Consider the following 14835-nt stretch of genomic DNA (forward strand, 5'->3'; position numbering starts at 1 on the left):
CACACAGAAATTGTAATATAACTGCAGCTTGTCTTTCTGCCTCTAGAGACACAAAGCTTCTTGAAGGAGGACTGAGATTTCATTGTATTCCTGTGGCAGACACTACTGTTTGTCCAACAATACACACACACTTCCACATTATATATTGGTAATGACAGATACTTTTCCAGGTTCCCTTCAGCTAAGTTATAGGCACGTAATTTGATCTGAGCCAGTGGCAGATGAAGAAATATCCCAGAGACTTAGAAGATAAATTATCTTCCCTGATGAAAAGAGATAGATGAGGAAAAAGTGCCATTTTTCAGCCATTGGATGTGGTTATATAAGGACAAGATATCTAGAACTAAGACATCTTGTGAACATTAATATATAATCCTGAAGACAAAAGCCAACCCATTGATGATGCTAAGCGGAAAACTTAAAGTCATCATTGAGCCGCTGTACCTCCCCTGGAACTGGCCTTCCTCTGGCTTCTTTTTAGCAAAAAAATAAATGTCTTTATATTTAGTAATGTTTTCACATATGTCTTTGTTATTGTTACTTGCAGCTGAAAGCATCTGATGTTCTCATCTTTTGATCCCTTTAAACACCTCGCACAGTTCCTTGAACATTAGGCACTCAATACTATGTGTGTGTATGGGTGTGTGTGTGTGTGTATTATATATATTAATATATGTTACACATATAACAATGTATATGATATACATAATACAGTAATAGCTACCAAACTGGAACTGCTTTTTTCTATTTACTGCTCCCTAAAAAGGATTTATTATTCTTGGAGAGGCAGGAAATCAATAGAAGGAGAAAAACTGTCCAGGGATTGAAAAGGATTGAAATCATATTGCTCATATTTGAAACAAATAATATCTCTGGCAGGAATTCAAATTGTATCAAATGTGAAGCCCTTCTACCCACTCTGCAGGTTATTATAATCATTGATACTAAAAATAATAGTGAGTCAATATACAAAGCATAAAAATAACAGATGCTCAATAATTCCAGGTGACCAATTAAAGGAGCACAACTAACACAAGGTATAAGGTTTAAACAAGTTTTAAGCAAGGTTTAAGCACGTCTCATTTTAAAAGGACTATAAGGGAAAAAAAGAGAGGGGAGGCCTCATGGCAAAACCTGTTTTCCAAATACCTTGACCTACAAGGACATGTTATGGGGGAAGTGTAAAATTTATTCAGCCAAGGAGGAGAAGGAGAAGGCAGTAGAACTTCAATGAAATGGTCCTTCCTGTGATTATAGACAATTTATAAGTTAAGTCAGAAGATATTTTTGCTACAGATTGATCTACAGACTCTATTTTTGATAATTCCATTTTGTTCCGTTCATGTGAATCATGGTCCTTTTTATGAATAATGTGATTTCTCAGTGCCTTAGATGTGGGGTGTTACTTTCAGGCTTTGAAATTGCAGTGGGGGAAGAGTTTGCTTCTTTTTATACTAATCCAGAATGTGTAATCCCTGACACATTGCTGGAGCTCTCCTCTCCTCGTACTCTATCCTCCACAAATAATAAAGTCTCCTGTAAGATATACAGAAGACTGAATCACTCTACCTGCTACTAAGAGATAATCACTCTCAGAGTAGAAGAGAACAACTGCTTCTATTGCTCTACATGCAAAGAACAGAGCATTTTAGGATAGAAGCATGAGACCAATGCTGTTTGCACTGAAATGCCAATGGACTGCACAACTAAATTGTAACTTGCCTAACATGCCACAAGAAACCCCCTTTTTGTGAACATTTCTTCACATTTTTGAACAGCACAAACTAACTAGGACTTTATACAAAAATCAAAGGGTATCAAAATCACTACAATAATTAATAGCTGGAATTATCCAGTGAGATAATAAACCACAGCATTATTCAGAAAAACAAACTTCCAGTTTTGGAATGGTAGATTAAAGATGTTTCTTCCCTCTTCCTTTTCTGAAATTGTTCCAGAACAAGAACAAAAAGTAAAAATGGAAACTCTGTCTTTGACAGCTCTAACCCAGAACTATATTTTAAATTGGGAGACAAAAGATAGAGAGCATTGGCAACTGACTAAACAGAGCATAGAAAGTGCTTACCGAAGGAGAAAGTAACAAGAAGCAAGCCAATCAGCCAGGCAGGCAGGAACTCCACAAAAGCTCAGGAATATGAAGCAGCAAATACCACAGAAGGTCGGGGTAAGGAAAGAGATCAAAAACAAGAGAATTGTATCTATATGAAGAGTAGTTACAAACCTATCCCTCTCTATGGAGGAACTGAACACAAGAAGCTCTAGGCTCAAATAATGAGACATACTAGAGGACTAGGGTGAGGTGCTGCCAGAAGATAGGGGGATTAGTAACCAACAGAGAAATAGGGTACTTGAACAACATTGTATACTAGCTAGAACTAACAGATATCTATAGAATGCCCCATCCAGTAAAAGCAAACTATATAATAACTCAAGTGCACACGGAATATTCTCTAGGATAGACCATATCTTAGGCCATAAAAAAAAAAGGCACAATACATTTAAAAGGACTGAAACCACACAAAGTATGTTCTCTAACCACAATGGAATGAAATTAGACATCAATAACAGAAGGAAATTTGGGAAATCCACACATATGTGGAAATTAAACAACACACTTTTAAATAAACAATAGGTCAAAGAAGCACAGGGGAAATTAGAAAATACTTTGAGACAAATGAAAAAGAAAACACAACATACCAAAACTCATGGAATACAGCAAAAGCAGTACTTAGAAGGAAAATTAAAGCTTTAAATTCCTATGTTAAAAAAAGGAAGACCTCAAATCAATAACCTAAACTTCCACCTTAACAAATTAAAAAAAGAAAGACAAACAAGGAAGCAGATGGAAGGCTATAACACTGATTAGAGCAGAAATATGTGAAATAAAGATTAGAAAAACCACAAAGGAAATCAATGAAATCAAAAGTTGAAAAGATTAACAAATTTACAAACCTTTAGCTGGACTAATCAAGAAAGAAAAAAACTAAAATTACTAAAATCAGGAGTAAAAAGGGACATTATTACCAAAAATACAGAAATAAAAATGATTATACAAATTAGATAACCTAAAAGAGATGATCAAATTCCAAGAAAGACACAAACTACCAAAACGGAACCAAGAAGAAATCTGAATACACCTATAACAAATAGAGAGATAAAATTAGTAATCAAAAAACTTTCCAAGGACCAGATATCTACACTGATGAATTCCACCAAACGTTTAAATTTGAATTAATACTAATCCTTCACAGAGTCTTTCCAAAAGTAGAAAGTGAGGTAACACGTCCTAACTTATTCTATGAGGCCATTATTAACTTGATATTGAAACTACACAGAGACCTTGAAAAAAAAGAAAACAACTGACTAATACTCCTTATGAATATAAACTCGATTTCCTCAAGAAAGTACTAGAATACCTAATCCAGCAGCATGTAAAAAGGATTATGCACCATGACCAAGTGAGATTTATCCCAGGAAAGCAAGATATGTTGTGTCAGTATATGAAAAATCAATGAATGTAATATACTATATGAATAGAATAAAACACATGATCATCTCAAGAGACACAGAAAAAATATTTGACAAAATCCAACACCCTTTCATGAGAAAAATACTCAACAAACTAGTAATAGAAGGGAACGTCCTCTACATGATAAAGTGTGTCCATGAAAAACCCAAAGCTAACATCATATTTAGAAAGATGGAATGATTTCCACCTAAGATCAGGAAAAAGGATATCCTCTCTCACTATTATACTCAATCTTGTACTTGAAGTTCTAGTCAGGCCAATTAGGGAAGAAAAAGAAACAAAAAATGTACTGACTAGAAAGGAAGAAATATAACTATCTTTATTTGCAGATGACATGATCTTGTACATATAAAATCCTAAGGCGTGCACATACACAGACACACATATACAAAATCTTTTAGAGCTAATAATAAATTAGTTCAGCAATGTTGCGGAATTCAAAATAAATATATAAAAATCAATTGTATTTCTATGTATCAGCAATAGAAATTGAAATTAAGAAAGCAATTCTATTACAATAGCACCAGAAAGAATAAAGTATGTAAGAATAAACTTAAAATAAATGCAAGATATTTCCACAAAAAACTACACAATATCATTGAAAGAAATTAAAGACCTAACTAAATAGAAAGAGATCCCATGTTCATGATTGGAAGACTTAATATTGTCAAGATGAAAATACTATCCAAATTGATCTACATACAGATTCAACACATTCCTTAGCCAAATATCAGCTGGCTTTTTTGCAAAACTTGACAAGCTAATCCTGTAACTCACATGGAAATTCAAAGGACACAGAGTAGCCAAAACAATCAACACTGTAGTACTAGCATAAAGATACACATATAGATCAATGGAATCAAATTGAGAATGCAGAAATAAACCCATACATTTATGGTCAATTGATTTTCAACATGTGCCAAGACAATTTACAGAGAAAGAGCATAGTCTTTTCAATAATTGGTGCTTAGACAATTAGATAGCCACATGCTAAAGTGTGATATTGGCCCTTCTTCATCATGCCATTTACAAAAATTAACTCAAACTGAATCAGAGACCTAACTATAAGAGCTAAAATTATAAAACTCTTAGAAGAAAACATAGATATAAATCTTTGTAACCTTAGATTACAAAGGTTACAAAAACCCAAGCAGCAAAGAAAAAATAGATAAATTGGACTGCATTAAAATTTAAAAATTTTATGCACCAAATTATACAATCAAGAAATTGTAAATATTCAGAATGGGAGAAAATATTTACAAATCATACATCTAATAAGGGTCTAGTATCCAGAATATAAAAAAAAAAACTTTTACAACTCAACATAATTAAAAAAAAGTCAAAGGATTGAATAGACATTTCTCCAAAGAAGACACAGAAATAGCCAACAACCAAATGAAAAGATGTTCAACATAATCAGTTATCAGGAAAATACAAACCAAAACCACAATGAGATACCACTTCATACCCATGAGGATGGCAAGAATCAAAAGACAGAAAATAACAAGTATTGGAGCAGATATGAAGCAATTTGAACTATTACACATTGCTGTTGGGAATATAAAATGGTGCAACCATGTTGGAAATCAGTTTGGCACTTCTTTACAATGTTCAACATACGGTTACCATAAGATTCAGCAATTCTACTTTTAGCTATATATCCAAGAGAATTGAAAACATATATCAACACAAAAACTTGTACACAGATGTTCACAGGAGCATTATTCCTAATAGCCAAAAGGTGGGAACAACCCAAATGTCCATCAACTGATGAATGGGTAACTAATCTTGATATATCCATACAATGGAATATTATTCAGCCATGAAAAGGAACGAAGTGCTGATACATGGTACAACATGGATGAACCTTGAAAACATTATGCTAACAGCTAGATACAAAAGACCACGTATTAGAGTATTTGATGGACACTTGTCTTATTAGGGAGACCACATCATGGACGTTATAGATGCCTGACCACTATGCTGTACACCTGAAGCTGAAGCTGAATAATAATGAATGTCAATTATAATTTGATATACATATAGTCACAGGATGTGGAGTACAGCATAGGGAATAGAGTCAATGGAATTGTAACAGCTATATGCAATGTCAGAAGGGTAGTAGATTGGGAGAGGGGATTATCACTTTGTAAGTGGTGTAAATGTCTAACTATTACATTGTTTTGTACACCTGAAACTAACAATAATAAAATAAAAAGACCACATATTAGACCTTTCATTTTTGGGGTGATGAGATTATCTGGAATTAGACAGTAGTTATGGTTGCACAACATTGTAAACATACTACTATGTTATGTACAAGCATTGTCACAAGTATGGTTTCTTCTTTCCATCCTGCTTGAAGATAGGGTGAAAAAATAGATTTTAATGGTCATGTTAACTGGATGTTTATGTTAAATATTCATATTTCTAGGAAAGCCAAAACTATGGAGATAGTAAAAGGATCAATGTTGCCAGCGGTACAGAGGGAGGGAGGGTTGAACAGGTAATTTTTAGGGCGTTGGAAGTACTCGGTATGATACTATAATGGTGGATACATGTCATTATACATTTGCCCAAATCCATACAATGTACACCAAGAGTGGACCCTAATATACTTGTAAACCATGGTCTTTGGGCAACAAAAACGTGCCAATAGCAACAAATGTACCCTTCCAGTGCAGGATATTGACAATGAGGGAGACAATTCTTGTTTCAGTGCAGGAGATACATTGGAAATCTCTATTATATCTTCCTCCATTTTTCAAATTGCTCTAAAAAATGAAGTCTATTAAAAAAAAATAACAGTACAACAAACACCCATGAACCTATTCCCAAATCTCTATACATTGTTTAATGTGTTTCAACATTTGTTATGGACAAATGAAAGACAAAGTAATGTGCTTTGTTTTGAGGAAAGTGGACAGAAAATAAAGCATGGGGGTCAAGTTCATATAAACCCTTAAACAAATGCTGTCTTATTTGAATCCCCATACCTATTACTACCGAGCCACTATACACTTTAGGAGGTAAACTAAGGATATTTTTACAATCCCCAAAATCTAGTTAGCAATCAGCAACAAAATTCAAGGAAAACTTCTAAGGAGATTTCTAACTCCTTTGCTAAACCTCTTCCTCTATACACTCTTAACATTGTATATTAAAAATGTATAATAAAAATTATTGATGTGATAATTTAATAAATTGATAATTTATTATCCAATTGATAAAGTGCTTGTGTGGGGACACCTCGACATTTATTCTGTCTTTGAGAAGCTAACAGTTGAAGAGGAAAAACATGGAAAATTAAATAATAAAGATCTGAACAATACTTCAAAACAATAGAGATCTCACAAAGCATTGCATGACCAATTACTAAATAAAGTACAGAGGCAATTAATACTTAAGAGATTAGAAGAGAGAGGTTACCTCATGATGCATTATGTTTATGACAAGGGTGAAATCGCACCCTTATGCTGCGTCTGGCATAAGTGGCAGAATTTGAGTAGATGGAAAGGGAAGAGAAAAAGGTAAAAATACTGAAACGTGTATAAAAATATTGTAATGACTACAAAGAAACATTATCAATCTATATCTTCAAGTCTCCTGAAAATTATTACTATTAGGACTCTCCCTTTGAGCTGAAAATGCCAGCATTCGGTGTAGAGTAAGGCTGAAAATTCTCATTTTCATCAGTAAAAGCAAGAAGTTTCCATATCTCTGATCCTAAAATTTGTCTTTCTGGTTTCATCAGACATGCTAATTTTGTTTTTGTTGCCCAGATACGAGACTATCAAGGTTAGTGTGTGCAAACAGTCTTTCCAGAGGAGGCTTACAAGAACATCTACATGGTAGGAGTGTAGTCCAATACAGACAACAGAGATGACAGCAGGGTTGACACGTGCCCTTTATCCACACTCCGCTCTAGTCTGATGAGAAAAAGAAAAGACATAAGTTGCCTGCTATGTTATCCATTTATTAACATGATCAGTTATGAATCTTTCAGCTGGAAGAAACAGAAACCCCAACTCTAAATAGTTGAAACAATAGGGCAAATCACATAAAGAAGTCCCAAGCTAGGACATCTTCAGAGTTGGTTAATTTCTACCCAGCAATATCTGCAAGGACCAGATGCTTCTTTCTACTCTGCTTTCCTCAATATATTGACTTTGCCCTTAGATAGTAACTTCCCCAATAATCACAAGATGGCTGCCATAGTTCAAGTTGACACATCTAGACACTATAAAGTTCAAAGAAAGAAGATGCCTCTGTATCTCTATAAGGGAAACTTATAGCAGACTCCCCATTACTTCTCATTGACCAGAATTCCTTCATATCCCCATCCTAAATCAGTCACCAGCAAGAGAAATGGGATTGCTATGACTGGATTACAAAAGTATATGGCTGTGCGGAGGAAAATGGGTTGTTATAATACAACGATAATTTTGCTATAAGGAGACAAAAATGGAAAATGACATTTGGCAGCACACCATCACTGTTCACTACACTAACACACCAGTTCAGTTTCAAGTATGCTCTGCCCCAATATAGTCATTTGTTCATTTATTTATTCTACAAACACTTTTACTTACTATGTACCAAGCACTGTGCTTTCCTATGAAAAGAAAAAGCAGAAAAAGATTTGGTCCTGCTCTTGAGTTTACATTAATCTGCTGGTGAGGCAGATACGTAAAAAATATCTTTAAATTAAAAAGTGAGTTAGAATAAAGTGAGAGAGGAAAGTACATTAAAACTCTAACTTACAAGGTCTGCTAAGCAGAGTATATTATGGTCTGTAAACTTCAGAGATCATGTATATATTTTATATTTCATCCACCACTTTGAAACTTAATAAGATATGGATGAATCTTATTTCCCTCCTCCAAGAAGAACAGGATTTATCTCCTAATTTGATGAATTTCCTATTTGCATTTTATAATAGCCAGAGCTCAAGAGAAGAACTGCTGTTGATAATAAATATTTTTACTGTTATACTATACCAGTCTGGAGCTCAGGGCATAAGTCTGAGCTGGAAAGAGATTTTGGAGTCATTGGCTTACAGGTGGCAGTTGTAGTCATGAGGATGGATATGATTACCTAGGTAGAGTGTAGGCTGAGAGATCAGGACAGAATGGAACAGCAATATTTAAAGTCAGCAGAGAAATTAATCGGTGAAGACATACCAGAAAATTAGGAGGGAAACCAGGAGAGAGTGGTGGATAGAAAGAAGGGAAAAGAAAGTTTCAAAAGGAAAGGTATGGTTAGCAGTGCCAAATGCATCACAACAGTTACTTAAGTTGTGACTGAAAATTGTTCATTGAATCTGTTCTCAAAAGGTGAGTGACTGCAAATGGGCACATTTGGGGATCTTTTGGGGGCAATAGAAATGTTCTAAAATTGGATTGTGGTGATGATTGTACAATTCTGTAAATTTGCTAAAAATCACAGAATTGAACATTTAAGACAAATAACTTTTATCATATGTAAATTATAACTTATTAAAGTTGTGTTTTAGGGGATTTTTTTATTTGTTTTTTAGGACCCAGCCAGAAAAGATTCAGTGGAGTGAGGAGGAGAGAAGCCAGACTTGGATTTAGGAGGAAATGGGAGATTAAGAAATGGAGGCAAGAAATGAAGACTCTTTTATTTAAGGAGTTTGGTTCTTAAAGAGAAGGAAAGGAAAAACAAAAAACAAAAAAAACAAAAACATACAACTAAAGAGACAAACAAGATCAAGAAAGGGAGAAAGAAAGTGAGTTCAGTTTTAGACATATTCCACTGAAGAATCCAAATAACTAGAGGTAGATAATTATTACTTTTTGTTTCTGAAGTAGAAATTGAAGCAAATGGCTTAGTACGAGGTCCCACAATAAATGGATGTGGGGTTGAAGCTACACAGCAGATAAAGTTCCCCTCTTTGGTCTCTAAGCAAACTCCTTTTCCTGGAATTAATGAGCTCAAAGAATATTTAAAGGGTTCATTCATCTCTATTGTCTCCTACACATATAAATGTCAACTGATACATCAGTATGTGTAGTTAAGAAAATCTCTCCACTCTCCCTCTTCCAGTTCTTCATTATCAGGAAGTTTTTCTTTTTCTTTTTTTTTTTTTTTAATTTATTGGGGTGACCATAGTTAGTAAAATTACATAGATTTCAGGTGTACAATTCTGTATAACATCATCTATAAATCACATTGTGTGTTCATCACCCAGAATCAGTTCTCCTTCCATCACCATATATTTGATCCCCTAGGAAGTTTTTCTGAATATTTTTTTTTATTAAAGTTTACTGGGGTGACAATTGTTAGTTTTTCTTAATATTTAATCCCAATCTCTCCTTTAAATTGGGTCCTTTAAAACTCTTTTTAAAAAAATGTTGTGTACTGTTGTACTTTCTATTGATAATGTTTACAAGGTCACCAGAGATCTTCCAAAAAGTATAGGACCACACCTCTAACCTCTCCAGACTTGGTTTCTCCATAAGAATTAAATTAAATGATTTTCGTAAAGCATTTAGCACAGTGCCTGCATTGAGAAAGAACTCAATAAATAGTTACTGTCATTTGGAAGGAGAGAGATGAAAAAGAAAGTTTCCCCACTTGGAATATTATCCCTTTTATATTATTTGATAGAAAACATTAGTATCTAAACTACTAAATCATTTTGCTTATCAACTCATAAATTAGAGAATAAAATGACTCACTTTGCAAAACCATTAAGTTGCACAGTCACAGGGTTCTTTGAAGTACCATCTTCTTAAGTGTTTAGAGATCATTAAATTCCATTACATTCTTACCAGAAGACAAAATCAAAAGCTCAAGCATAACAAACCACTACTGATTAAATATCAATCACAAATTAAGATGAAGTTTTGAAATTATAATGAAAAAAAGAGCATTTAAGTATCTAATTTTCTAATTTTTCACTTTATTGTACAGAGAATTAAAATGTGGGACAGTCCTATTTAATACAATATGTTTATGCTTTGGTAGCAATGAATAGGCCAAAGCCTTGCTGATTCCAAGACAGAGCTTTACTACAAGAGGAAGGACTTTGGTGTTCTTACAAATGCAAATACCTGGAAGGGACCAATACTCAAAATTCAAAGAAACAAACTACACAGAGACTGACAGTCAGTTCTGTGTAGTAATATTATTATACATGTAGTTTTCATTTGTTTACATAGAAGTTTGGTGTCCTCCCTTGTATGTTCCGATAATCATAAATTCCTTGAGAATATAAATTTTACCTTCAGTTTGACCTACAAAGCCTAGCCCAATGTTTTATTCTAGTGGTGTTCAATGAATACATGTTAAATTGAAATAACAAATGTATATATTTGTATTATGGATTGGGTTGTCAGATAAAATACAGGGTGCACAATAAAACTGAGTTTAAGATTTTATATTTAAAATTTAATTGGGCATCCTTATTTTTATCTGCTAAATCTGGCCACTCCAATTATGAGTAACCTTTAACTAGTAAGAAATCAGATCTTGCAGCCCACAGATTGGCTGAGGGCTTTTCTTCTTATCAGTGAGACAACCCTAATCTGAAAACAACTTTAGAACCAAGTAATCTCACATGTTCAAAAGAGAGACTGAGCTAGAACACATGTTATACTAGAATGGTCTGATTTGTATAGGGAGGAATAAGGTAAAATACTCACTATAAATCTTTGCAGAAATTTTGGGAAGAAGCAAAGGAGATAAATTATTTGTTCCTGAGGTGAGCTATGCTCTGCAGGTACAAAATTCATATTTATACACACTTCTTTTTCCAGGTTTTTTAATTTTTAAAGACAGTTCTAATAGAAGATTGGCTCAAAGGGTGGGAAGGTTGGTGAAAAATTTGAAAGAGGGAGATATTATAAGTGGCAATTTCTCTACTTATAAAATTAAATGCTGAATGAATTCAGCTTCTACTTTGGACAGAAATTTTTTAAAATTTCTGAAATTAAAAGCTTCCATATTCTTCTTTAAAGCACAACATAATATGTGAATGACCCCACCGTAATTGCCACCTACGCTGATTAGGGCAGGGTCTAAGAGTTCCTCCTTCCTATCCTAGTGATTTCTAGTTAATTGCTTTCTATCCCAAACCTCAAAGTCTTGAAGGAAAAAACAAATGATGCTATTTTAAAATGTCCAGAAATGAATATGATGGGGAAGCATCAGCATTACATACATACCACATTTATCTTGACTTGGATAAATGGTAGATAGTCTTGTAACAGAGTGTAATATGTAGATCTCAGAGAAAGAGAAATTCCTAATATTTACTTTACAAATTGATAGATAAAAAAAAATAAAGACCCTAAGAGACCTAAAGTTCTCTGTAGATAGTTGTTGAATAAACTGATTTTAAACTTCAGAGATGTGTGCTCAATTTTTTAAAATTTGCAAGGGCATTTCTATGAATAGACACTGGTGAAAAAATGTTTTCAAGTGAAATTGACATTTTGGCTCTTGGTTTCAACAGTGAACTCCTCAGATAACTCAGCCAGGAAAGATTCAGATTTCTAAAATCCTACTATCCCAGGCCATGAATTAAAAGGCCATTCGATAAACTTTATGTCCTGGAGTAAGACAGGATCCTGTTTGTTTCTTTATCCAAGACATCAACTTTCATTTGTTTGTTTGTTTAAAACTGATCCCAAAATTATCCAATCAAAGTTATTTATTGTCACAATAATTTGAACTATTCATACAACTTTCTCTGTTTATTCTAAGAGCAAAGTTGTTCTCAAGGCTTACTCTATTATATTGTTTTATTACTGAAGATAAAACTCCACTCAGTAATTTTTTTAAAAAAGTGTTTTATTGTTATTTTTCAATCACTGGTTGTAAATAGATCTCTGGATTTAAGTCCAAGCTGTCATTAACTTCCAGTGACCTTGAGAACTCAGGCTTTTGCCCCTATAGGCTTCAATTTCTCTACCTGTAAATGAGATAGGTCACAGGAACCTTGGATTTGGCAGAGGTTTCTTAAATATGACACCAAAGCACAAGCAACAAAAGAAAAAATAGATAAATTGGACTTGGCTAAAATTAAAAACTTTTTGTATCAAAGGACACTATCAACAGAGTGAAAAGATAATCCACAGAATGGGAGAGAGTATTTGCTAATCATATATCTGATAGGGGTTTAATATCTAGAATATGTAAAGAACTCCTACAATTCAACAGTTAAAAAAATGGGCAAACGACTTGAATAAAAATTTCTCTAAAAAAGATAATACAAATGACCAATAAGCACATGGAAAAATGTACAACATCATTAGTCATTAGGAAAATACAAACCAAAACCAGATACCATTTCTCATCTACTAGGATGGCTATAAAAAATAAAAATAGAAATCAGAAAATAAGTGTTGGTGAGAACATGAAGAAATTGGAACCCTCAGACATTGCTGGCGGGAATGTAAAATGATGCAGCTGCTGTAGAACACAGTATGGCAGTTCCTCAAAAAGTTAAAATATAGAATTACCACATGACCCAGCAATTCCACTCCTAAGTATAAACTCAAAATAATTGAAAGCAAGGAATAAAATACTTGTATGGGAATGTTCATAGTAGCATTATTCACCAATAGTCAAAAGGTAGAAAACTCAAGTGTCTATCAACAGATGAATGAATAAACAAACTGTGATACATCCATGAACTATAATATAATTCAGTCATAAAATGTTATGAAGGGTTCAGAAGATTGATACACGCTAGAACCTTGAAATCATTCTATGTAGTGAAATAAGCCAGAAACAAATGGACAAATATTGCATGATTCTACTTCCCTGAACCACCTAGAATAGGCAAATTCAAAGAGACAGAAAGTTGATTAAGAGATTACCAGAGGTAGATGGACGTGGGTAATGGGGAGGTTATTACTTAATGGGTAGAATTTCTGTTTGGGATGATGAAAAATTTTGGAAATAGATAATGGTGATGGTTATGCAATATTGTGAATGTAGTTAATGCCATTAAATTGTACATTTAAAATTGTTCAAATGGAAAATTTTATGTTATATACATTTTACAAAAAAAAAAAAAGTTTAAAAAAATGAGCTAGGCCTAGGACCTGGTGGTTTCTAAGTAGGGTGGTTGTAAGATCCAGAACAGTTCACATTTATGACTGCTGTGCTAATCGTAATTATTAATAGTATCCCCTTAGGCTTTCAAAGCTGTCCTAGTTTGAACAATAAATTATGCGGTCAATTATCTCTAAGGATCTCGGATTTCCAGTGGCTCTCAGATCTTAAAGACGGGCATTAGGACCATGTAAAGGTTTTGTAATGACATCACCTCTGGAAAACTAAAACCTGGCCAGCAGGGAACTGGAGGAAGTGTAGCAGACGTCTGCACCTCACCAAATGCTCAGCTCCCAAGTGGGAAAACCACTCTTTCCACTGAGTCTCGATAGTCCACGACTAAGGAGAAACACAGGGAAGGTACTGCTGAGGTGGTGAAAGTAAATGGCCCCAGCCTCTCGCGTCCTGCCACACTCAGCATGGCCAGCCCGGTGGAAGTGGGGGAGGCACCGCCCCATCCCTCGCAGGACCCAACGGGGCAGGCCTTAGGAACCAAACATTGTTCAGCGGGCCAATGGGGAGAGGCAAGGGGCGGGAACCATGGGAGGAGGGGCCTTCTGCCGGAGGGCGCTGGGGGTGGTGGCCTTGGACCCGTCCAGCCTCGCTGCCACGTAATTCCCAGCTTTTGCGGCTGGATTTTGCCCTGCACGGTGCCACAGTCAGCACTTCCGGGTCGGACTCTAGCTGAGCTGATCAGTTCCCACCCTATCCAGTGCTAGTCCTTCCCCTTCAAAAATAGCCCTTGTCAAAGCCCAGCTGGCCCCTTCCTCTCCTTTACGATGACTCATCTCTGTCCCAACTCCGAGATAAATTGGCAGCGCCAGGTGTGACCCGACACGTTTGAACTTAAAACATTTTTTTCTGATTATAAAAATACATGCATAATTTAGAATATTAGTAAATTGGGAAAAGCATAATGAAAATGAAAATTATTTTCCTATCAACATGAAACAATCATGATTACCTTTGGTCATTCTTATTTTTTTCTTCCTGTATATAAGACAATTTGGACAATGCTGTAAAAAGTTAGGTATTGTTTGTTACATACTATTTTTCTTTGTCATTTAAATTATCTGCAGAGTATAAAGTTTTACATGGATAAGTGTGCCATAATTTTCATATTTTCCAATAGGCATTTAAACATTTGGAACTTTAAGTGAATAGCAGATAGAGGAGAGAGAGCTGAGTACTGGCTA

Source organism: Rhinolophus ferrumequinum, chromosome 11 (assembly GCF_004115265.2).
Source record: "Rhinolophus ferrumequinum isolate MPI-CBG mRhiFer1 chromosome 11, mRhiFer1_v1.p, whole genome shotgun sequence".
Taxonomy (NCBI): domain Eukaryota; kingdom Metazoa; phylum Chordata; class Mammalia; order Chiroptera; family Rhinolophidae; genus Rhinolophus; species Rhinolophus ferrumequinum.